Source organism: Coenobita brevimanus, unplaced genomic scaffold (assembly GCF_032717465.1).
Source record: "Coenobita brevimanus isolate Jiangsu-jjx unplaced genomic scaffold, ASM3271746v2 jjx.HiC_scaffold_1796, whole genome shotgun sequence".
In the NCBI taxonomy this organism is placed as follows: domain Eukaryota; kingdom Metazoa; phylum Arthropoda; class Malacostraca; order Decapoda; family Coenobitidae; genus Coenobita; species Coenobita brevimanus.
In genome coordinates, this window is record NW_027642663.1 from 55,904 (window position 1) to 82,408 (window position 26,505).

Sequence of the window (26,505 nt, forward strand, 5' to 3'; positions counted from 1 at the left end):
TGTACAAAGGAAAAGGGGAAAAAGAAGTGTGTGGTAATCATAGGGGCATTTGTCTTCTTAGTATAATAGGAAAAGTGTATGGTAGGATACATATAGACAGAGTTAGAGAAAGAACAGAGAAATTAGTTGGAGAAGAACAGGGAGGCTTTAGGAAGGGAAGAGGTTGTGTAGATCAGATATTCATTCTTAGATCTTTAGTGGAAAAGTTTCTAGAGAAGGGAAAGAAGTTGTATGCGGCTTTCATGGATTTGGAGAAAGCATATGACAGGGTGGATAGACAAGGATTGTGGAAAGTGTTAAGAATATATGGAGTAGATGGGAAGTTGTTGAATGCTGTGAAGAGTATGTACGATGGTGCGAAGGCTGCAGTGCGTGTGGATGGTGAACTAAGTGAATTTTTCTCTTTGAAAGTTGGTTTGAAACAGGGATGTGTCATGTCTCCATGGTTGTTCAATCTGTACATGGATGGGGTAATAAAAGAGGTACAAGGTAGGGTAGTGGATGTTGGAGTGGCCCTGGTGAGAGAGGATAGTGTTTGGAAACTCCCTGTACAGGTACTGTTGTTTGCAGATGATACTGTGTTGTTGAGTGAAGACGAAGGGGAGCTGCAAGGCTTGGTGGATGAGTTTGAGAGAGTGTGTAAGAAACGGAATCTAAAGGTGAATGTAGGGAAGAGTAAAGTGATGGTTTTTGAGAGAGGTGAAGTTAGTGAATGTACAGCGAGGTTGGGTGGTGAGGAATTGGAAAATGTGAGTACGTCTTAGTACTTGGGTAGTGTGATGAGTAAGGATGGAGGTTTGGAGGGTGAAGTGCTTGAAAGGGTACAGCAGGGAAGAAAGGTTGCTGGTTCTTTGAAAGCAGTGATAAGAAACAGGGAAGTGAGCATGGAAGTGAAAAAGTTACTACATGACAGTATTGTGATACCAACTCTAACGTACGGAAGTGAAGCTTGGACATTGTTGGAAGGACACAAGTCAAGAGTGAGAGCAGTGGAAATGAGTTATTTAAGAGGAGCCTGTGGAGTCACATGGAGAGACAGGCTGACAAATGAAGAAATAAAGGAGCGTTGTGGTGTGGATGTGGATGTGATAGGAAGCGTTATGAGGAGCACACTGAGGTGGTTTGGCCATGTGGAGAGGATGGAGGGTGAGAGACTGACGAAGAGAGTGTATGTGAGTGAGGTGGAGGGGGGAAGAGGGAGGGGGAGGTCGAGGATGAGATGGAGGGATGGGGTGGAGAGGTATATGAGAGAGGGGGGTGTGAGTTGGGAGCAGGGCAGTGAAATGGCGGGGGACAGGGCGACTTGGAGGCGATTTGTTTGTGGCCACCCCAAACGGGATTGAGGCGTCTGGCAATAGATAGATAGAGACTTAACAGGAGCCTACATGTAGTGGTGCCAGGTACCCAGAGGGAGCCAAGCAGCTATGGTGTCCATCCAGAAGCCAGACTTTCTCATATTTCCATGCACCTCACTGTGGGAAGGACCCTGATGAGGTGCTGTCTGCCAGAAGGACATGACAGATCCCTACATGGTGTATATAGCTGCTGTACTGTGTCTGTGGGATGGCCCTACAGAAGCAGTGGCTTACCTGTGTTTGACGGGTCTGCTCAGCCAGACAGGCCTGGGTTAAGCAGCAGCAACTACTTATGGTTAATTTCCCTTTGTCAGGTTACCAGGGCTGTGGAGTTGGTACCCAAAACACCCGACTCCAACTCCACAGGCCTGCAGGTTACTTCTTGCTCTCAGGATCTTACCTCACCACATCTTTAGGTGGGAAGAGAGGCCTGGGTCATGATGATGATGATGATGATAATGCAAATTAGAGATATTACTCTCCAGGAGTTACTGTATGTCAGTACTGTAGCAGCACTTGTTTTTTAAATGTAAGAGTTTGCATGTGATAGATTTACCTGTCAGTATCATTGAGTATCATCATCGTCATCCAGATTTCTTTGACCATCCTAAGGAAGGCAGTGTTCAGAAAGCAAGGAAAGAGAAAGCGCAGGAGAGGGAGAGCAAACAACAGAATATCCAGTGAAATGGGCTTGACATTCATTCATTCACTATTATTTATATCTGCTTTTCATATGACCAGGCAGATATTGTTAACATGTCAACTGACAAGTTAAAAGGGGTTGCCAGAGGGTATAGATTAATAAATCCTTTTTTCATCAGGGTGTACAAAGCTGCCACACACCGTGACTGCCTCCACCCCAGGCCAGGAATGGGCAGAGTACATGGAGGTGTATCAGCTCATTGAGAAAGTACGTGAGCATGAGTAAGGTGGGTAGTATGGAAAGAGACTCTGCCCTTTCACCATGAAATGCCTTTTTTAAGTTGAAAACACTTGTTTGTTCATAGCCAGAATAACTTTATTAAGGTATCATCATACTGAAGAGGTTAATGAGGATGGTGCTAACCCAGTCATTGTACTGTAATGTCTCTCCTAGGCTGGTGGTTGTCTGGCAGTAAACAGAATCAGACACAAAAGACATTGTGGCAATGAAGGCATACTGGAAGATTGTAATCAGTGCTTTACCTTGGGACAGGATGATCTCTGTCATGAACAGTGACTTAACCCCTTCAGTCCAGGGACATCCTTATTATTTTGGAAGGATCTCTATTGATGAAGAGATTAATCAATTCTGTACTGGTATCTTACCCCTCCTGTTTGAACAATTTCCTAAATTGAATAAAGTAATGTGGAAGCAGAAAAAAAAGCTTTAGATGGATGAGATTAAGCCCCCTTACACACACACACACACACACACACACACACACACAGAGTTTGAATTGACAGTCTTGACTGGACTGAAAGCTTATGGAATGTGGTGTTAGCTCATACACAGTTCAGTTTGACGGTGAGGCTGGACCTCAGTTCATACACGAGGATAACCACTTGCTTCCCAGGACATTGTTTTTGAGTGGAGGAGGAGTATTGACCATGGTGGAAAAGAAGGCCAGCTCTCATGAAAAATGGTGCAATGAATGCATACTGAAGTTTTTTTTTTTTTTCACCTTTACATTTCCGTTTGTTAATGAGAATGTCATTGGCAGCTGCCCTCATGTTTCTGTGTGAGTATCCACTGCACTGTACATTCCTCAGGCCTGGATGTTCATGACAGTTTTGTATACTCAGTCTAGGTTTTCATGTAAGACTCATGTACAGTCAGTCAGTCAGTCAGTGGGACCTCAGTCAGTCAGTGGGACACAACATGAACTAATATGGATGATGGCTACTGAAAAATACCTCATGATTTTTTCCCCACATAGATAAACCTGCCTTCATTAGGATGTCATATAATGTTTGCTTGTGGCATTTTCCAGTCAGCATTATTATCATATACATATTCCAGTGTTAATAGATTGATCTCCTTGGAACTTCTCAAGCTATGCTGATAATTTGGGATATCATTGTATCCCCCCTCCCCCCCCAGTGTGATACTTATTTGATTGACTGCATTAGAGTAGGTGCATGTCTGAACATCTATTACAGCAGCAGTGAAGGCCCAGCCCAGCTGAATAAGGCATGTAGGCCAGTCATACACAATCTGACCAAACTGTCTACCAGTTTTTAGGCACTGGTGCAGTACTCATTTCAAGGCTTCAGTTATTTACAGTCCATGACTTCAGTTTACCCGATCTTAGTACATGCCCAAAGTGGTTTGAACTTGTTTCCTCAGCAAGACTGACAGTTGGAAGTGTGGGTATGAGGTACCCTAGGAGGAGGGTACAGGTAGTGGGGTGTGACAATGTGTATGCCATGTATTGGTGTAGGGGTATGGTGACCCCACTGCCTAACACTTGTACAGATTGCAAGGTTTTTGTACCTCCTCTGACACAGGAGAAGAGGTTGTACTGCGGACTTACATTCTTCTATGATTCGTTGTAGATTTTTCCCACCTTGTGTAATATAAGCCATTGGGTAATGATGATACAGTCAGAGTAAGCCTGTGGATGCTGGGTGTTTCCATCAGATGATTAACCCCTTCAGTATAGTAACATTTTGGTAGTTCACACAGTACTTGCCACAGCTAAGTAATTTTATTCACCATAGGAGATCCCACTGGTAGGGAAGGGGTTAATTAAGGCTATATCTGACATCTCGGATGGGGAAAGTGTATCCTAAGCTTAATGATATTGCCTAGTGATGGCACGAATGAATTATAAATTGCCTGTGGGTGGAATGGGTTATAATGATCAGGTACAATAGTAGTAGGATGAAAATCAGTACTGGTTTGTGCTGTTGTGTTCTCAGACATTAATGTGAACCATCCATCCACCCATCATCCAATCCTGTGTTGCCCCATGAGGAGGGTAGGAGCCCAGGGCAAGGCAAGTTGGTCCTGACATTTAAGATGAGAGTGACCAGCCTCACTCATCCCTGAGTGGCATTATGTGAGCAGTAAACCCCAAGCATTCCTTGGACACAAACCTTCACCGGCTCTATCCGATTGGAGCGCCGTAATTACCCACTAAACCACCAGGCGCCATAATTTGGTTATATGGTTACCACACAGTATAGTAAATGGTTTCTTGGTGTACAGGACACCATTTGGCTTGTCACTCAGTGTAGTCATCCATAGGCAGAAGGAAGAGGAAAGAGTGAATGAAAGAAAGACGGAAGAGGAAGTGTAAAGTCATCCTTAGGCACAAGGATGAGGAAAGAATGAAGTAAAGAAAGACAGAAGAGGATAGAAGGAAAGAGGAGAGGAAAGAGCAGACGCCTGAGAGCAGCACTACATCGAGTGAGTGGATGGTGAGTGTCCCCACCTGCCACAAACATCTTTTTTTTTTTTTTTTTTTTTTTTTTTTTTTCCCAGTACTGTAGTATATGGTGTGAGTACTGTATCAAAAAAGTTAGAAGTGACAGCAGTGGTTATGAGACGACTCATGAAGATATGTGACATGCGTAGATTGGATCGCCATATCGTTTGTAAAAGCTCCAACTTGCTTGCATGTGTTGGCCTTGGTTACCTAATAGCAGCTTTCCACACTGCACAGTTTCTGGGAGCCTCGCTGTTCAGTCTCTTATCCCTGATGTCGCATTGTGACTTCATCCAAGGTTTTTTTTTGGTCTGTTTCTCGTAGCCCCACTTCTGACATTCACACTTTTCACCTTCCTCATCCAGTTGTCATCTTCCATCCTCTCAACCTGCCCAAACCATCTCAGTCTACACCTCTTCATTAAAGCACCAATACATTCAAGTCCCAACCTTCCTCTCAACTATGCAATCATAATCCTAGCCTTCCACCCCCCAAGGCCTTGCATTCAAGAACACACTGCATGTCTAATCATTGTCATCTCCTTACGGTTGAAATGAGTATCCTCTTCCTTTACTGCCCAGGTCTCACTAAGATACAACATACACTCCTAACACATGCTGCTTACAAAAATCCCTTTGAATAGGATAAAAAATATGGACAACCTTATAAATGAAATGAAATAAAACTTCTAAAAAGATGAGGAGTAAGTAAATGTTCAGGTAAATGGGTGGAAGAGTTTTATGTTGTACTGTATGGATCTGTCAAGATAATAAATAGAATGTCAGTGATGAAAAGTGTAGATGGAATGTGAGGGTGGAAGGCAAAGGAAATAGCTTAATATTTTACAGAAATTTGTGAAAAAAACAAATGTGAATATTTATGAGGCAAAAGGATTGAAGAATAGAAATGAATTGGAAGAAAGAATATATATATTGAGGTGCATAGGACAAGACTTGCATGCTTAAAAGAAACTTGACAGTGGAAGGGTTCTGCCTCACAGTTGTTGTGACACTAAGGTAAGAATGTAAAGTATATCGCCTGTCACTGTTTTCAGTAGGATGAAGCCAAGAATTTAGAAGGCTTGAATGATAAATGAATGAATGTATGGGCCTGTTCATTGAGCTTTGGGTGTATAGTTCCTCTCACTTTTGTGTTTTCCTTTGCTTGTCACTGGATCCAGTCCACCTCATTTGTAATTGTGGAAAATTGGATGGGGATGATGAGGTGTTCATGCTTGTGAAAAGTACAGTACTTTGTAGTAACTCCGGATACCTTTGCATACTACATTTTTCCTAACTATATTCACTTGTGTCAGTGTAGGATTCATGTTGTCAGTGATTTAATTATAGTAGTTAGAAGTTGGAAGTTAAAAGATGGAAGTTTGGAGGGTGAAGTGCTTGAAAGGGTACAACAGAGAAGACAGCTTGCTGGTTCCTTGAGAGCAGTGATAGGAAACATGGAAGTGAACATGGAAATGAAAGAGTTACTACATGACAGTATTGTGATCCCAACTCTAACGGATGGAAGTGAAGCTTGGACCTTGTTGGAGGGACACAAGTCAAGAGTAAGAGCAGTGGAAATCAGTTATTTGAGAGGAGCATGTGGAGTCACATGGAAAGACAGACTGACAAATGAGGATGTGAAGGAGCATTGTGGTTTGGATGTGGATGTGATAGGAAGTGTTAGGAGGAACAAATTGAGGTGGTTTGGCCATGTGGAGAGGATGGAGAGTGAGAGACTGACGAGGAGAGTGTAGGTGAGTGAGGAGGAGGAGGAGGAGAGAGGGAGGGGAAGGCCAAGGATGAGATGGAGGGGTGAAGTGGAGAGGTATATGAGAGAGGGGAGTGTGAATCGGGAGTAGGTCAGTGAAATGGTGGGGGACAGGGTGACATGGAGACAATTTGTTTGTGGCCACCCCGTATGGGATTAAGGCATCTGGCAGTGGATGGATAGATGGATGTGTGTGGAGGATGAGGTGGAGGGTTGGAGTATATGAGGGAGAGGGGAGTGAGTTGGGGGAGGGCAGTCAAATGGTGGGTAACAGAGCGACTTGGAGACGTTTTATCTGCAGCCACCTTGTGTGGGATTAGGGTGTCGGGCTATAGATAGATAGATAGATAGATAGTATTTGTTTGTTGCATGGCTGGTAATGGACTTGTGTTGAATCATTTAAGGGGCAGCTCAGAACCTTGCACTTTTTAAGGAGCTGTGATCTGCGGATGGGTAATGTAATGGATGATGACAGGGTTGAAATTGCTGACACTTCACTGACACTTCTGCTGACGAACCTTTTATGGATGGAGAGTGAGAGACTGACGAGAAGAGTGTATGTGAGTGAGATGGAGGGGAGAAGAGGGAGGGGGAGGCCGAGGATGAGATGGAGGAATGGAGTGGAGAAGTACATGAGAGAGGGGGGTGTGAACTGGGAGCTGGGCAATGAAATGGTGAGAGACAGGGCGACATGGAGGCGTTTAGTCTGCGGCCACCTTTTGCGGGATCAAGTCATCTGGCAATAGATAGATGGATAGATAGATATTTTGTGTGTGTGTGTGTGTGTGTGTGTGTATTTTCCTAGTTGTGATATACAGGAAATGAGCTACGCTCGTGGGGTCCTGTCTCTTTTTCTCATTAAGTCAAATTTTGCTTTGAACTCGTTTAAGTTTTTAGACTGGACGATTTCTTTGTCCAGACTATTCCACAGGTCTGTACATCTATATGGAAAGCTGTATTTCTTGATATCCTTCAAGCAGCTTGGCTTTTTCAGTTTCATTCTGTGTCCTCTTGTTACTCACCCATCCCATACAAATAGATCATTTTTATCAATTTTATTTATTCCCATCATGGCCCTGAACACTGCAATCATGTCGCCCCTCTCTCTCCTTTCTTCTAGGGAAGGCAGGTCCAGCTTTTCCAGCCTCTCTCTGTACGACAGATCTGCCAGGCTGGGGACCATCTTGGTTGCTGTTCTTTGTATTCTCTCGATCTTGTTTATATCTTTCTTTTTGTGTGGGCACCACACTACTGCCGCTTATTCCAACCTGGGGCGGATCATGGCCACTATCAATTTTTTCATCATTTCCTCATCCATGTAATGGAATGCCACTCGTATGTTTGTCAAGAGATTGTACGTCTCTCTAACTATCTTGTTAATGTGTTTTTCCGGTGACAAACTATCCCGGACCAGCATTCCAAATCTTTCTCTTCTCTTACTTTTGTGATTGGTTCATTACCCATCAGATAATTCAGTGATGGCCTCTTGGTACTTTTGCCCATTTCCAATATTTTACATATTTTTGCATTGAATTTCATTTCCCACATCCGGCTCCAATGCTATGTCCTATCCAGAGCCTCCTGCAGCATTTTACATTTTTTGTCAACTTCTATTTTCCTCAAGATCTTTGCATCATCAGCAAACAGACTTGCATAACTGTTCATTCCATCAACCATATCGTTTACGTAAATCAGGAACATCACTGGCGCCAACACCGAGCCCTGTGGGACTCCACTTGTTACTTCCCTCCATCCAGACATCTTGTCCTTTATTACTGTCCTCATTTGTGTGTCTCTCAAAAAGCCTCCCATCCATTCCAGGAGGTTTCCCTTCAGTCCTCCTGTGTGCTCCATTTTCCACATTAGTTGCTTGTGGGGTACCTTGTCAAAAACTTTCTTCAGATCTAGATACACACAGTCCACCCAGCTGTCTCTCTCTCCTGTAGCACATCAATCGCTCTTGAGTAAAAGCTCAACAAGTTGGAAACACACGACCTTCCACTTCTGAACCCAAACTGACTTTCAGCCAAAATATTCATCTCTTCCAGATATTTTATCCATCTGTCTTTCAGGATTCTCTTGCACAATTTTGTGACTATGCTGGTCATGGACACTGGTCTGTAATTCAGGGGTTCTTCTCTGTTCCCTCCCTTATAAATTGGTACCACATTTGCCCTCTTCCATTCCCGAGGCACTTTCCCCTCTTCCAGAGAACACACAATTAAACTGTGAATCTTATCCGCCAGTTGTTCTCTGCATTCCTTCAGTACCCAATTAGAGATTCTATCTGGTCCTGGTGCTTTCTTTACATCTTGAGTTTCCAGTAATTTATGCACTTCCTGCGCTTCCACTTTTATGTACAGTATTTTATCACTACATTTCTAGTGTGTGTGTGTGTGTGTGTGTATGTGTGTGTGCTTTAATTATTTTCAGTGATGGAGAGAGAGAGACGCTTCACATGGTAACACTGATATAACTAGACAGTTCCACTGCCTGGTTATGTCCTTCTTCTCCTACCCTATCCTGTGACTGGAGTGCTGTAAACCAAAGGTGTCTTTCCCCTGCAGTGCACATTCCTCTATTTGGAGGATGGGGAAGGAGCTTAGGCAGTGGTACCAAGTGGTTATATCACTGCCACCACCTGAAGGTGTCCCAACCCAACTGTTCACAGAGTTATTCAGTTTGTGACAACCTTCATTAACACCTTCATTACATACCATTTTCCTAAGCCCCTTTAACCCAAGTGCTGTTTTTATATATTTTTTAATTCAGCTTATGGGAGACCTGCTCCTTTCACCTCTGTTGCAGGACAAGTGTAGTCAGACTGAAAGATAAATTTTATATTGGCTGGTAACCAAGGAGAGTCATTCCCACCTCACAACTAAAGTTCATGGAGTTTCATGCAGCCATGACTTTTAGTTCCATTATATGAACACAGACAAGCTGTAACTCGAAATGAACGGATCTTGAATTTGGTTCTCTTTTGTATTGTTTTTGTTTTTTTCTTGAATGGAATGGTTTGTGGGCTCCTAGCCTTTGGTCCCTTCTTTCTTCCATAAAAAAAAAAAAACTCTCCCTCATTGACAGTTCATCTGTACCGTCGACATGGATTACCACACTGAGGAGTACCGTCCTGCTGGTGTACTCCATCTCCCACTGACGGTTCAGTATTCCAAGCGGATGAGGAGCGACACGTATGAGCCGGCTGATCATCCACACATCAGAGAATTTAAGGTGTGTTATTTGGCATCTGTTTACATCAGCTTACCCATTTACACCTATTTTCAGTACCATTTGTGTTTCTTTTATACATAATTTACAGTTACCCCCATTTAATTATTAGCATCATCATTTACACCTAGTGACAGTATCTGTTTACAGTTATTCTGTACATAATTTACTCATACCCTTTTACTCTGACTAAAATTACCATCTCTTGATTATGGAGTTGTAGCAAGAGATTAACACTAAGAATATAATGCTGGTCATGAAGAACTTGTGTGGAAAAAAGTATAGAGTTACAGTATTGTCTTATTCTGCCAATGAGCTACATCCAATAAAGTGTAAAAGGACATAAGTTTGGGCCATGTTAAGGTGAAGCACTTTAGTTAGTTACACATAGAATATGACCAGTGGTGCTTGTGTTTTGTCCCAGGTTAGTTACACATAGAATATGACCAGTAGTGCTTGTGTTTTGTCCCAGGTTAGTTACGCATAGAATATGACCAGTGGTGCTTGTGTTTTGTCCCAGGTTAGTTACACATAGAATATGACCAGTGGTGCTGGTGTTTTGTCCAAGGTTAGTTACACATAGAATATGACCAGTGGTGCTTGTGTTTTGTCCAAGGTTAGTTACACATAGAATATGACCAGTGGTGCTTGTGTTTTGTCCAAGGTTAGTTACACTTAGAATATGACCAGTAGTGCTTGTGTTTTGTCCAAGGTTAGTTACACTTAGAATATGACCAGTGGTGCTTGTGTTTTGTCCCAGGTTAGTTACACTTAGAATATGACCAGTAGTGCTTGTGTTTTGTCCAAGGTTAATTAGAATATGACCAGTAGTGCTTGTGTTTTGTCCCAGGTCCATCTGAAAAGCCAGTATGACACCCACCACACTAAACTGATGATGTTTGGCCACAAAGGACTGAGGCTCGTCGTGCACACCCCCAACTTGCTGCCCAATCAGTTCATCAACGGCTTCTGGATCTCACCCCTGATTCCTGCCCTGGGTGAGTTTTTTGTTATTATTCTCCTTGTTCTTATCATTCCTGTTATTATTATCCATCCATCCATCCATCATCCAATCCTACGTTGCCCCATGAGGAGCGTAGGAGCCTGGGGCTAGGCAGTTGGTCCTGACATTTAAGATGAGAGTGACCAGCCTCACTCATCCCTGAGTGGCATTATGTGAGCAATAAACCCCAACCACCCCTTGGATATAAACCTTCACCGGCTCAATCCAATTGGAGCACTATAATTACCCACTAAACCACCAGGCGCCAAAATTTGGTTATATGGTTACCACCCAACGTAGTAAATGGTTTCCTGGTGTACAGGAAACCATTTGACTTGTCACTCAGTGTAGAGTCACCCACAGGTAGAAGGAAGATGACAGAATGTGGGTGACTCTACACTAAGTGACAAGCCAAATGGTTTCCTGTACACCAGGAAACCATTTACTACGCTGGGTGGTAACCATATAACCAAATTATGGTGCCTGGTGGTTTAGTGGGTAATTAAGGCGCTACAATCGGATTGAGCCGGTGAAGGTTTATATCCAAGGGGCGGTTGGGATTTATTGCTCATGCAATGCCACTCAGGGATGAGTGAGGCTGGTCACTCTCATCTTAAATGTCAGGACCAACTGCCTAGCCCCATGCTCATTATTATTATTATTATTATTATTATTATTATTCCATCCATCATGAAATCCTGTTTTGCCCCATTGAGGGTGTAGGAGCCCTGGGCTAGGCAAGTTGGTCCTGACATTTAAGATGAGAGTGAGCTGCCTCACTCATCCCTGAGTGGCATTACATGAGCAATAAACCCTAACCATCCCTTGGATATAAACCTGCACCGGCTCAATCCAGTTGGAGCTCCGCAATTACAGTACCCACTAAACCACCTGGTGTCATAATTTGGTCATATGGTTACCACACAGCATAGTAAATGGTTTCCTGGTGTACAGGAAACAATTATTATTATTACTATTATTATTACTATTATTATTGTTATTATTATTATTATTATTACCTCTGCCAAGGAGGTTATGTTTTTACCCCTGTCCATTTGTTTGTTTGTTGGTTGGATTGTGAGCAAGATTGCACAAAAACTACTGGACGGATTTCCACAAAACTTGATAGAAGAATGGGCCTTGGCCCAGAATAGACTCCATTAAACTTTGGTGCTGATCTGGATAAAGGTGCGGATCCGGGAATTTTTTTTCACTTTCACATTACCAGATAGGGCATTTTTTGACATTTTTGAAAGTAAAATGTTTTGTTGGCTGTTACAGTGAGTTAAAGAATTATGATTAAGAGTTATGGGTAGTTTAAAATTACGGTGTTACAACTTATAGGGTTATGAGTTTGATATTGGATTAGGCTTGACTGAATTAAAAGGCATTGCATGTTGGGCCTTGGCGGAGGTAACCGCTCTACTGAATGCCATTCTAGTTATTATTATTATTATTACCAGTACTATTATTTCATGAATGTTGGTGTGCATCAGGGGTCAGTTTTGTGTCCCATGTTGTTTATCATGGTACTTGAAGCCCTCTCACATGACTTTAGAAATGGACTCCCATGGGAGATGTTGTTTGCTGATGATTTGGTGTTGATTGCAGAGAATGAAAGGGAGGCGGAGGAAAGATTTAGGAAGTGGAGAGATGGTATGGGGCACAAGGGCTTAAGGGTAAATGCAGATAAAACAAAAGTGATGATATCTAGGGTTGGTGGCGGTACTGTCAAAGACGAAGGAGAGTGGCCATGTGCAGTTTGCCACAAGGGCGTGGGAAGTAATTCCATCTTGTGCAGTGTGTGTGATAAATGGGTGCATAAGAGATGTAGTGGTATCAGAGGTAGACTGCGAGATAATGCTAATTTTATGTGTACGGCGTGCTGGGGTGAGCAGGTGGAGATCGTCAGACGTGAAAGGATTGAACTTGCTGGTGAATCTCTTGAGTGTGTGGAAGAGTTTTGTTATTTGGGAGACATGTTGTGTGCTGGAGGTGGGGCTGGAGCTAGCTCTGTGGCTAAGGTGAGAAGTGGTTGGAAGAAGTTCAGGGAGCTCTTGCCTCTTCTGACATTGAGAGGACTCTCCCTATGTGCTAAGGGGTGTTTGTATGCAGCATGTGTTAGGAGTATAATGCTGTATGGTAGTGAGACCTGGGCAGTAAAGGAGGAGGATATTCGTCGGCTCAGACGTACAGAAATGACAATGATTAGGTGGATGTGTAGTGAATCCTTGCGTGCAAGGTCCGGGGGGACTGGGTTTACGTTAGAAGAGTTGAGAGGTAGGATGGGATTGGAGTGTATTAGTGTTGTGATGAGGAGGGGTAGATTGAGGTGGTTTGGGCATGTGGAGAGGATGGGGGATGATAATTGGGTGAGGAAGGTGAGAAGTGTTAATATTGGGGGTGGGCTTATGAGGGGTAGACCGAGAAAGACATGGGACGAGGTCATTAAGTGTGACCTCAGGGTTAAGGGACTGAACAGGGAGGCTGCAATGGATCATTCAGCGTGGAAAGCCACCATTATGTGACCAAGGCCAACACATGCAAGCATGTTGGAGCCTTTAAAAATGAAACAAAACGATTATTATTATTATTATTATTATTATTATTTGTATTACCATACCATTACTGTTATTATTTATTATTATTATTATTCGTATTATGATCATTATTATTATTATCCATTCCATATTTCATCCTTCTTTCTCCCCTTCAACTTACCTGCCTTCCTCCCTCGTTTATCATTATCAGCAGTAGCAACAGCATCTGTGTCATCATTCTCTGTCTGTCTGTCTGTCTCTCTCTCTCACTCTCTCTCTCTCTCTCTCTCTCTCTCTCTCTCTCTCTCCTATTACTATTACTGTTACTACTACTACTACTAGTGCTACTGTCTCTCTCTCTCTCTCTCTCTCTCTCTTTATACTACTACCACCACCACCACTACTACTACTACTACTACTACTACTACTACTACAATACTACTACTACTACTACTACTTCTACCACTACTACTATTACAATAAACACACCCCCACTTTATCATCTTTCACAGAGGAAGGTGCAGCCACAACAAATGGAGAGTCTGTTACCTACTTCAAAAGGGACCTCTCTCTCTCTCTCTCTCTACTACTACTACTACTGCTACTACAGATGGACAGTCTGTTACCTACTACAAACAAGACCTCATTGACTATCTGCACTCCTACCGGTTCTGCAGTTGCAGCAGATGGACAGAAATTGTCAGAGCATGACTTTGCAGAGTGCAGGTGAGTTGTATTCTTGTTATTATTATTATTATTATTATTATTATTATTGTTATTGTTATTATTAATATTATTATTATTATTATTAATATTATTATTATTGTTGAACATAGAGGATGGAAGTAATGCGAGTATAAGTGGCTGGGGAATGGCTGGGAGAAGGAAGGAGGAGAGAAGACAGGAAGAAATCAGTAGGATAGAAGTTGTGGAAGCAATGAAGAAAGTCAAATTGGGGAAAGCCCCAGGAATTGATGGAGTGTGTGGTGAAATGCTGAAGCATGGGGGAGAGATAGTAGTAGAATGGATGTGGAAGATGTGCAGATTGGCCTGGGAGGAAGGTAGAGTCCCGGAGGATTGGAAGTCAGGTATAATTATTTCCTTGTATAAAGGAAAAGGGGAAAAGGAAATGTGTGGTAATCATAGGGGCATTTGTCTTCTTAGTGTAATAGGAAAAGTGTATGGCAGGATACTTATTGACAGAGTTAGAGAAAGAACAGAGAAATTAGTTGGAGAAGAACAGGGAGGCTTTAGGAAGGGAAGAGGTTGTGTAGATCAGATATTCATTCTTAGATCTTTAGTGGAAAAGTTTCTAGAGAAGGGAAAGAAGTTGTATGCGGCTTTCATGGATTAGGAGAAAGTATATGACAGGGTGGATAGACAAGGATTGTGGAAAGTGTTAAGAATATATAGAGTAGATGGGAAGTTGTTGAATGCTGTGAAGAGTATGTGTGTTGGTGCTAAGGCTGCAGTGTGTGTGGATGGTGAACTGAGTGAATATTTCTCTTTGAAGGTTGGGTTGAAGTAGGGATGTGTCATGTCTCCATGGTTGTTCAATCTGTACATGGATGGGGTTATAAAAGAAGTACAAGGTAGGGCAGTGGATGTTGGAGTGGTCCTGGTGAGAGAGGGTAGTATTTGGAAACTCCCTGTACTGTTGTTTGCAGATGATACTGTGTTGTTGAGACGAAGGGGAGCTGCAAGGCTTGGTGGATGAGTTTGGGAGAGTGTGTAAGAAACGTGTTAGTGCATATTGCTGTTAGTGTGTGTGTGCGCACGCACTTGTTACGGTCCAAGTGGTTACGTCATCGGAAGGGTCTTGCGGTATGCAGGCGGAGCCCGCTCACTTGGAAGTGTGAGGCCGATGAGTCCGGTTGTTTCGCATCCTAATACTGGTGGCAGAGCGTAGTTTGAGCATAATGGCGTCTTGCTTACCTAAGTGGCCTCCAAAACTTGAAAATGATTCTGCCTATGAGAGTTGGAAGAAGGACATTGACATATGGTGCGAACTGACGGACTTACCGAAAAAGAAGCAAGCTCTAGCCATTCACCTTTCATTGTCAGGAAGAGCGAGGGTGGCGTCTTCAGAAATTGACGCTGCTGATCTGAAAGATGATAATGGTGTTCAGACCTTGTTGAACAAACTAGACAGTTTATTTCTCATGGACAAAGGACATCGGCAGTTTGCAGCTTTTCATGAATTGTACAGCTTCAGAAGACCTGGTGATATGAACATTCGTAAGTTCGTGGCAGAATTCGATCATGTTTCTTTTAAATTTACGAAGCAGGACATGTAACTACCTAATTCTGTGATGGCTTTTATGCTTCTGGCTTCATGCAAACTTTCAGATAGTGAGCAACAACTAGTGATGTCTGCAATAACTGAGGTAACTTACAAAAATATGAAATCTGCCCTGAATCGTATTTTCACTGGGGAAATTTGCAGGCAGAATGATGCATCGGTGTCTGCCAATAAGGTGAAGAGTGAACCAGTTTTTTGGAGTGATGAAGTCGGGGATGAGGAAACGTTTCACGTTAGGAGTACTCGACGAGGAAGGACAAGGTTTTGGGGTGGTGCAGTACGTGATCGAGGTCGTGGTGATGGCCGTTCAACTGTGTCTGCTAGAATTTCCCAGCGCTCATCCACCGGCAGGAGGCAGAACCCGCTCAGGCCTGATGGTAAGGTGTCGAGGTGTTTAGTATGTCAGTCTCGATTTCATTGGGCACGTGACTGTCCTGATGCATATGAAAATAAATGCAGTCGAGAAGAAAATTATGAAACAGTGCATCTGTCATTATTTATGGGCTATGCAGATGATACAGCTAGTTGAGGTAAATTACAGACGCTAGTAGAAGAATCTAAGGGATGTGCTGTTCTAGACACAGGGTGTTCTACAACTGTATGTGGGGTTGAATAGATCAATTGCTATCTAAGTGAGCTCAGTGATTACGAACGTGAAGCTATAATAGAAGAAAAGTCATCCTCAGCGTTTACTTTCGCTGATGGTGTCACAGTATCTTCCCTCAAACGTGTTACTCTGCCCTGCTACATTGGAAATATGCGTGCAACCATTGTGACTGATGTGGTGAGCTGCAATATTCCCTTGCTGCTGAGCAAACGTTCCATGAAAAAAGCAAAAATGGTGATTAATTTTGAGAGTGACCAAGTCAAAATTTGTGGAACTATTGTTAATTTGAAGCCCTCATCTTCAGGCCATTACTTGCTTCCAATTTCTTTGTGACTAGGCTGAGAGTTTTGTGAAACGATCGCACTGGCATCTCTTGGTGGTGATGTAGACAAAACGGCTTCGAAGCTTCGCAGGCAATTTGGACACCCAACATCGGCTAAACTAATCAGACTTATTACAGATGCTGGAATTAAAAGTTCAGAACTGGAGCAAGCTATCAGGGATATATCTGATGCATGTACAGTCTGTTGTAGGCACAAGAGAGCTAAGCCTCGACCCGTCGTCAGTTTGCCCATGGCATCTAAGTTTAACGAAGCCATAGCTATGGATTAGAAAGCTTGGGGAAGGCATTATTTCTTAGTCCTTGTTGATTTGGCGACCAAGTACTGCACCGCGATAGTAAATGCGGACAAATGTGCGACCACCATTATCAAAGGAGTATTTCGGAGCTGGATTGTTCTGTTTGGCGCACCTGGAAAAATTCCCACAGATAATGGGTATGAATTCAACAATGCTGAAATACGAGCATTAGGAGAGGCCTTTAATAGCAAAATCATGACAACGTCTGCAGATAGTCCATGGAGCAACGGAGTATGTGAGCGTCAAAATACAGTCATAGGTGACATTGTTAGGAAGATAATAGCTGATAGCCAGTGTGACTTGGATGTGGCCTTGGCTTGGGCAGTATCGGCAAGAAATGCTCTCACCAACTGTGCAGGTTTTTCTCCTAACTAACTTGTTTTTGGTCAAAACCCTGGCCTGCCTAATGTGTATGCAAATGATCCTCCAGCCTTGGAACCTACATCACCATCAAAAATTGTGAGGGACAATTTGAACGCTCTTTACATTTAGCAAGGCAAGAGTTTATAAAGACTGAATCGGGTGAACATTTGGCTAGGGCTCTGCGGCACAACATAGGTTCAAGTGACTTAAACGACATCCAAAATGGAGATGAGGTCTTCTACAGGAGAAATGACAGTCATGAATGGCATGGTCCTGGAATCGTAATAGGCAGAGATGGAAAACAAATTCTGGTGAGACACGGCGGTGTCTACGTGCGAGTGCACGTGTGTCGTCTAGCACGTGCTCCAGAATGAAATACTACAGTTGGAGACAGCGTCAGTAGTTATGAGAAGAACAGTTATAGTCCAAGAGAAGCCTAATGACGATTCTTCGCAAGTATTGAATGACTATCCACTGGATGATGTCGGAAAATGGTAAATTCTGCATGATCAGCCTCCCACAGTTTCTCTTCCATTTGAGGAGCCTCCCAAGGTTTCTGTTGGTCAGGGTATAAAGGGAATACATTCAGAAACTGGAGAGTTGGTGACTGGAAGGATTGTGAGTTGGGCGGGAAAAGCCACTGGAAAGTACAAACACTGCTACAATTTGAAGAGGGACTCTGATGGCAATATTGATTGGGTGGATCTGCAAAATGATTTCAGCACATGGGAAGTAGTTGATGATGAAGCAGAGATGCTTGTTCTTTTCAACTCTGAGGATGTATTATGCGCCAAGGAAATAGAAATTACAAACTGGCAGAATAATGACGTGTATGAGGAAGTAGATGATGTTGGGCAAGATGCCATAACGGTTCGATAAGTTGTGACGGAAAAAATGAAAAACGAGAAGCCGATTGTTAAAGCCCGTTTAGTCACCAGAGGATTTGAGGAAGACACCGTGGATCTCTGGAAAGACTCTCCTACATTTTTTTTTTTTTTTTTTTAATGCGAGGAAGAAGGAACCAAAGGCCATGAGCCCGCAGTAACAGTTCCCTCCAAGAGAAAAACAAAATACAATAAGAGAGCCAAATTCAAGATCCGATCATTTTGAGATGCCTGGACACACTGCGTTTGAAAGACTGGAGATCGTAGGCAGCAGGAAATACAGACAGAGGGAGAAAGTTCCAGAGTTGACCTGTTGCATAAATGAAAGACTGGGAGTAACGGTTAACTCTTGCATTAGAGAGTTGGACAGAAAAGGGATGAGAGTTTGCTGCCAGACGGGTGCTACGCGCCCGTCGTAGAGGTGGAGGAATCCAAGCAGACAGTTCAGAGGAGCAGTGACCATTAAAGTAGCGATAGAAAAGAGATAAAGATGCAACAGTGCGGCAAAGAGACAGAGGTTGAAGGGAGTCAGTAAGAGGAGGAGAGTTAATGAGACGAAAAGCCTTTGACTCCACCCTATTAAGAAGAGCTGTATGTGAGGAGCCTCCCCACACATGAGAGTTGTACTCCACACAGGGGTGGATAAAACCCCTGTATAGAGTCAACAATTGTGCAGGGGTAAAGAAAGAGCGGAGTCGGCTTAGCGCACCCAGTCTCTTGGAAGCAGATTTTACAAGAGATGTAATATGATCTTTCCAAGATAAGTCCCGAGTAAATGAAACTCCAAGCATGTTCAAGGATGATGCAGGATTAAGTTGAATATTATTAAACATTAGTGGGTATACCTGTGGAAGATTTTGTCGGGTTGATAGGTGTAAGAACTGAGTCTTAGATGCATTAAAAACAACCATATTATTTTTACCCCAGTCAGAGATTCGAGCCTAGTCAGACATTAGGTGTGCCATAGCCTCATCCCTTGTTTGTTGAAGTAACTGTTGAGATGGGCATTGCGGGAACCGAATGGAATGGTGAAGGGTGGAGTCATCAGCGTATGAGTGGATAGGGTTAGATGTACAGCTTAGAAGATCATTGATGAATAAAAGGAAGAGAGTTGGTGATAGGACAGAGCCCTGAGGAACACCACTGTTGATAGATCTAGGAGAAGGACGATGGCCATCTACAACAGCGGCTATAGAACGACCAGAAAGGAAGCTAGCGATGAAGGCACAGGTAGAAGGATAGAAACTGTAGGAGGGCAGTTTGGAAATTAAAGATTTATGCCAGACTCGATCGAAAGCCTTTGAGATGTCAAGTGCAATGGCAAAGCTTTCGCCAAAGTCCCGAAAGGAGGATGACCAGGAGTCTGAAAGGTAGGTGAGAAGATCGCCAGTGGAGCGTCCCTGACGGAACCCGTACTGACGATCGGAAAGAAGGTTGTGATAGAAAAGATGCCTTAAAATTTTTCTATTGAGAATTGACTCGAAAACTTTTGAAATACAGGACGTTAAAGCAATTGGTCGATAGTTGGAGGGTTGGGAGTGGTCACCCTTCTTTGGGACTGGCTGAATGAGAGCAAACTTCCGGCAAGAAGGAAAGGTACAAGGTGACAGACAAAGGCGAAAGAGTTTGCCTAGGCAGGGTGTAAGCACAGAAGCACAGTTCTTGAGAACAACAGGAGGGACCCCATCAGGCCCATATGCCTTGTTAGTACTGAGGCCAGTGATGGCAGAAAATACATCAGCTGAAGAAATTTTAATGTCAGCTATGAGGAAGTCAGAGGGGGGAAGTGATGGAGGAACAGCACCGGAATCGTCTAAGGTGGAATTGGAGGAGAAAGTCTGTGCAAAGAGATCTTCTTTATCGGTAGAAGAAATAGCTACAGAACCATCAGAGTAGAAAAGAGGAGGGAAGGATGATGAGGTAAAGTTGTTAGAAAGATTTTTGGCAAGGTGCCAGAAGGAGCGGGAAGAATTCGAGTCGGAGAGTTGAGAGCATTTAGTATGGGTGAAATTATTTTTAGTAGAGCGAAGAACAGACTTAGCACGATTCCGGGCAGAAACGTAAAGATGATGTGATTCAGGGGTGGGTTGGCTCTGGTACCTTTTGTCGGCCCTCTCCTTGTTGCGGACAGCATTAGAACAAACGTGATTAAACCAAGGTTTTCTTACATTAGTCAAAGGATATGAGAAAGGAATGTATGCTTCCATGCCCGAGAGAATAACCTCCGTAATGCACAAGGCACACTCAGATGGCTCCCGGCCATGGAAGCAATAATCATTCCAGGGAAAATCAAAGAAGTACTGCCTGAGGGCCTCCCAGTCCGCAGCTCCAAAATGCCACAGACGACGTTTCCCTGGAGGGTCCACAGGCCGTACCGGAGTGATAGGACAGGTTAAGGTAATAAGGTTGTGATCGGAGGAGCCCAATGGAGAGAAAAGATTAACAGAGTAAGCAGAAGGATTAGTTGTGAGAAAGAGGTCAAGTATGTTGGAGCTCTCTCCAAGGCGGTCAGGGATACAGGTAGGGTGCTGTACAAGCTGCTCTAGGTCATTAAGGATAGAAAAGATGTAGGCTTGTTCACCAGGTGGATCAGTGAAAGGAGAGGAGAGCCAAAGGTGGTGGTGAACATTGAAATCTCCTAGAATGGAGATTTCAGAGAAAGGAGAAATGGATAGAATGTGTTCCATCGTAGAAGTAAGATAGTCCAAGAATTTTTGATAGTCAGTAGAATTAGGGGATAAGTAAACAGCACAGATATATTTAGTCAGAGAATGACAGGAAAGCCGAAGCCAGAGTGTAGAGAATTCAGAAGAATCGAGTTCCGGAACACGAGAGCAACATAATCGTTGCGTATATATACACAACAGCCACCTTTGGCTTTGAAATGATTATAGAGAAAGTAGGAGGATACAGAAAAGGGTTTGCTGTCGGTTGCCTCAGACAGCTGAGTCTCAGTTGGAAAAAGAAGGTGAGGTTTAGAGGAGGAGAGGTGGTGCTCAACAGAGCGAAAGTTAGAGGAAAGGCCGCGAATGTTGCAGAAATGAAGAAGAAGAGAGTCAGACAGTGGTTCCAGGCACCTTGAGTCGTCACCGGGAGAGGGGCGGATGGTGGGGGCATTTTTGGTCCCCCTCCCCCTGGGGACTCCGAGGCTTGGTGATGAGACACCATTTTAGTTGAATTTTGAATAGGAAGTGTAGTGTGTACTGTGCATGTAGTTTGGTGTTGATAGTTAGAGAAATTTGTACTGGAGAGCATGCTGGGCTACTCTTTGTGTGTGCGTTTGGCACTTTCTTTTGCTTCCACCAACCAATGGGATTGCCATGCTATGGACGTGAAAGCTGCTTATCTGCAAGGTAACGACATTGAGTGAGTTGTTCATTTACGTCCTCCGCCTGAATATGCAAACGGTAAGCTGTGGAGACTAAGGAAAACGTTTTACGGCCTTTGTGATGCTGCAAGGCATTGGTACCTGCGCGTTAAAGATCAGTTGTTGAGTCTTGGAGCTAAAGTATCATCACTGGATTCAGCACTGTTCTCGTGGAGTAATAGGGGCAAGATCGAAGGCATTATATGCATTTATGTCGATGATTTCCTTTGGGCTGGTACACGTGAGTTCGAGCAGCAAGTGATAAACAGTTTGAGCCAAATATTCCTCATTGGCAGTTCGGAATCAAAAGCTTTCAAATACATTGGTCCAAATGTCGTCTCGAACAGCGATGGCAGCATAACGCTTGACCAGTTCCAGTACGCTTTGTCTTTGAAACCAGTCACTCTAAGCAGACATCGTGCAGCAGTAAAATCAGGAGAGCTGTCTGAGTCTGAGAAAACTGAGTACCGAGCGTTAATTGGGCACGCATTGGATTGCCACACACACTCGACCAGATATTACCTTTGATGTGTGTAAGTTGAGTATGACTAGCAACCGAGCTACCATAGCAGATTTGCTTAGGCTCAACAAGGTGATCGCAAGGGTGAAGACTGACAACATGAAGCGATACTGTACATTCCAAGAATGGGGCCACTCGATGAATGTTATATAGAGTACTTTTTGGATGCCTCTTTTGCCAACTTTGTAGGCAATGGACCTCAGGGAGGCTTTGTGATCTTCCTACAAGATGCTAGTGGGGCGAGATGTCCCTTAGTCTGGCAGACTAGAAAGATCAGCCAGGTCGTCAAATCTACTTTATCTGCTGAAACGTTGGCACTGCTTGAGTGTGCTGAAACTGCTGTATATCTCGCCAACATATTGCGTGAGGTTTCTGGATGTGGAGATTTCAAGATCAAGTGTTTCGTGGATAACAAGAGTCTGGTGGACACCCTTTACTCCTGTAGGAGTGTAGAAGACAGAAGATTGCGCATTGATATTGCTGTATTACAAGACATGTTGGAGCAAGGGGAGATTGATGAAGTGTCTTGGGTGGATACATCACAACAACTGGCTGACTGTCTCACCAAGAAAGGTGCCTCGACCGAGCGGCTGCGTGCAGCAGTCAGCCGGGACTAGAAGGATTATAATACTTCAAGGGACACCACATATCTGTATGTGGTTACAGACTGGGTCTTAATGGTGCTTAAACAAAAGTCTATGTATTGGATACATAGTGTGTATAGGACGCCAATAATCCATTCAGTTTTGTCCTTAGGATCTTTCATCAAATTAAGAAGAGTGGACGAAAGTGTTAGTGCATATTGCTGTTAGTGTGTTTGTGCGCATGCATTTGTTACGGTCCCAGTGGTGACGTCATCGGAAGGGTCTTGCGGTATGCAAGTGGAGCCTGCTCACTTGGAAGTGTGAGGCCATTGAGTTAGGTTGTTTTGCATCCTAATAAAACGGAATCTAAAGGTGAATGTAGGGAAGAGTAAAGTGATGGTCTTTGAGAGAGGTGAAGTCAGTGAATGTACAGCGAGGTTGGATGGTGAGGAAATGGAAAATGTGAGTACGTTTAAGTACTTGGGTAGTGTGATGAGTAAGGATGAAGGTTTGGAGGGTGAAGTGCTTGAAAGGGTACAGCAGGGAAGAAAGGTTGCTGGTCCTTTGAAAGCAGTAATAAGAAACAGGGAAGTGAGCATGGAAGTGAAAAAGTTACTACATGACAGTATTGTGATACCAACTCTAACGTATGGAAGTGAAGCGTGGACGTTGTTGGAAGGACACAAGTCAAGAGTGAGAGCAGTGGAAATGAGTTATTTAAGAGGAGCCTGTGGAGTCACATGGAGAGACAGGCTGACGAATGAGGATATAAAGGAGCGTTGTGGTGTGGATGTGGATGTGATAGGAAGCATTAGGAGGAACACACTGAGGTGGTTTGGCCATGCGGAGAGGATGGAGGGTGAGAGACTGACGAGGAGAGTGTATGTGAGTGAGGTGGAGGGGGGAAGAGGGAGGAGGAGGCGGAGGATGAGATGGAGTGATGGGGTGGAGAGGTATATGAGAGAGGGAGGTGTGAGTTGAGAGCAGGGCAGTGAAATGGCGGGGGACAGGGCCACGTGGAGGCGATTTGTTTGTGGCCACCCTGTACAGGATTAAGGCGTTTGGCAATAGATAGATAGATAGTTATTGGTATTGTATTTGTTATTATTTTTATTTGTTTTATTATTATTATTATTATTGTTGTTGTTGTTGTTATTATTATTATTATTAGTATTATTGTTATTATTTTTATTATTATTATTATTATTATTATTATTATCATTATTATCATTTTCATTATTATTATTATTATTATTATTATTATTCCATCCATCCATCCATCATCCAATCCTATGTTGCCCCATAGAGGAGCATAGGAACTCGGAGCTAGGCAAGTTGGTCCCGACATTTAAGATGAGTGACCAGCCTCACTCATCCCTGAGTGGCATTACGTGAGCAATAAACCCCAACCACCCCTTGGATATTATTATTATTCACTGTCGGATACATATATGTGAAGCTACAGAATGTGGTGAATGTTTTTAGTGTATCCAATAGAGCCAGGATTCTGGGGGCTTGAATAGTGAGCAAATGGAAGCGTGGCCCATTGGATTGGGCAAATTTGGGCTGTCTGGACACTGCTACTCCTCACCCTGCCCTAGCGTGGGAAAGGAGGTCTGGTTGATGATGATGACGATTGTTATTATTATTATTATTGTTCTATCTATCTATCTATCTATTCCCAGACGTCTTGATCCCATATGGGGTGGCGACAAACAAATCGCCTCCACGTCGCCCTGTCCCCCACCATTTCACTGCCCTGCTCCCAACTCACATCCCCCTCTCTGTGGTAGGTGGTGGTAGTGGTAGGTGGTGACAACCATCATCCACTCACCTGATGTAGTGCTGCCTACTTCTTCCTTAGCCTTTATCATTCTTTTTCTGTGCCTGCCCTTCTCTCTTCCTATTTCTCACCATCATCCACTCACTTGATGTAGTGCTGTCTACTGCTTCCTTAGCCTTTATCATTCTTTTTCTGTGCCTGCCCTCCTCTCTTCCTATTTCTCCTATCTTTCCTGTCACTTCTTATTGCTTTTCTTTCCTTTACAGGTGGCTTTACATTGAGTGACAACCCAAATGGTTTCCTGTAAGCCAAGAAACCATTTACAACGCTGGGTGGTAACCATATAACCAAACCATACGTGCTCCCTACGTGTCAACAAGTGGGTTGGTGGAGGGTTAGTGCCCCTCCTTGTAAAACAAATAACTCAAAGTCAAATGGCCACCCTTTACGGGATTATGGCGTCTGGCAATAGATAGATAGATAGAAAAAGAGGTTGCTGTGATGATGATGATGATGATTGTTGTTATTATTATTATTATTATTAATGTTTTTGTTATTACAGTAATCCCTTTCAGACCTGGATGCCCAAGTCCCAGACATTTTGGGGTCGGGTCCTTGGACACCAAAAATGTCAAAATAAACGTTAAAAAAAAAAAAAAAAGCCGACGTGTTCATTCCTGCTTTAAATTTGCTGTGCGGTGACAAACGGCTGTGTTTTGGTGCATAGTAGAGCGCCCCTGCATCCTCCCCTCCCCACTTCCTGCCTAACTACTGTACCATCGTGACTGCACGCTCGTCGCCATGGATGCCACACGTGCTCGTTTTTGTGAATAAACAGTGAATAAACTGGAATACCTCAACACTAGACCACATGGGAATTTACAGCGTTGTGCAGTGTTAAGAAATTAGAATTCAGAGTGCAAAGAATTAAGTGCAGAGTGCAACACTGGCGGTTGAAACTGGTATGGCACGAGTAAGAACAGAATGTGCAGTGTTAAACAGTTATTGTATAATTCACAGTGCAAAGGATTAAGTGCAGCACAACACTGGATTACTGTACGTGCTTCAAGTGCACCTTCACCACTGCCAGAGCCATAGAGGAGGCGGGATAATCTTTGTGACAGCCATGGACGTGTTATAAGTACCCTGTACACTGCTAAATATTTTCCATACTTACTTCTGATTCCTCATTCTCTGGTTCCTTTTCATTTATTTTATGGTTTCTGTCCCTTATTTGTGTGAATAGGGTCTTAAATAGGTGTTGTGCAGGTCCAGTAGGGAGTTAGTTCGGTGGCTTTCAAAGTTAGGTTGGGTTGGGGTCCATAAGTACCTGTCCAGGGGCATTTTCCCAAGTCCTGGACATGCCTTTGGCTCTGTTACGTTGGATCTTGGAGGGATTACTGTATTGTTCTTAAAAAGAGGTTGCTGTGGTGATGATGATGATACTTTGCCTTTACAGGGCTGCCCTCATTTGCAGCATCCCTGGGAAACACACAGACCAAGACCATGAAAAGTGGGGCCTTAGGAAAGTACGAAGTGTTTTACAGCAGCACTCTGTTGATGTAACCTTGCCCATTGTGGCCCAGATATCATCAATTTGTAATTAAATGCCGTTACTTCTACTGTTACTACCACTATTGTCAGTCGACATATCTATCTGATTATTAATACTTGTTTGTTGTCTGATGGATCTCCCATAACTTGAATTGATGATGATGATGTTGATAATGATGATGATGATGATGATGAAGAATGCTCTTAACTCAAACTTCCTTTCACCCGTCAGGGAGTTTGGGGCCTCGTGCACAATCGTGGTTGATGGGAGAGTGGGCAGCGAGTTTCTGGGGGTTAGATCAGGCTCAAGGGATGGGCCAACCAGTAAGTCCATGTTATATTGCCATCTGCTACTACTACTACTATTACAGCTACTACTACTACTACTACTACCACTACTACTACTACTACTACTACTACTACCTCATTTACTGCTATTGTCTCCAGACTGTTTACTGCTACTGCTACTACTACTACTACTATTATTACTAACTACTACTACTACTACTACGAAAAATCACCTCCATCCATTGGGGAATTATATTGTGAAGATCAAAACCAGCCTTGCTAATACAGTTCACCATTTGGAG

General features: G+C 43.4%; 1 long non-coding RNA gene across 1 annotated transcript; it reads left to right on the top strand.

The window, feature by feature from the left end:
- The first annotated feature begins 10,677 nt into the window (after positions 1-10,677).
- LOC145389655 (uncharacterized) lies at positions 10,678-26,193 on the top strand. The gene is made up of 3 exons (XR_013895495.1): positions 10,678-10,767; positions 13,923-14,038; positions 26,148-26,193. It is a non-coding gene; the product is annotated as an uncharacterized LOC145389655 (long non-coding RNA).
- The last annotated feature ends 312 nt before the right edge of the window (positions 26,194-26,505 follow it).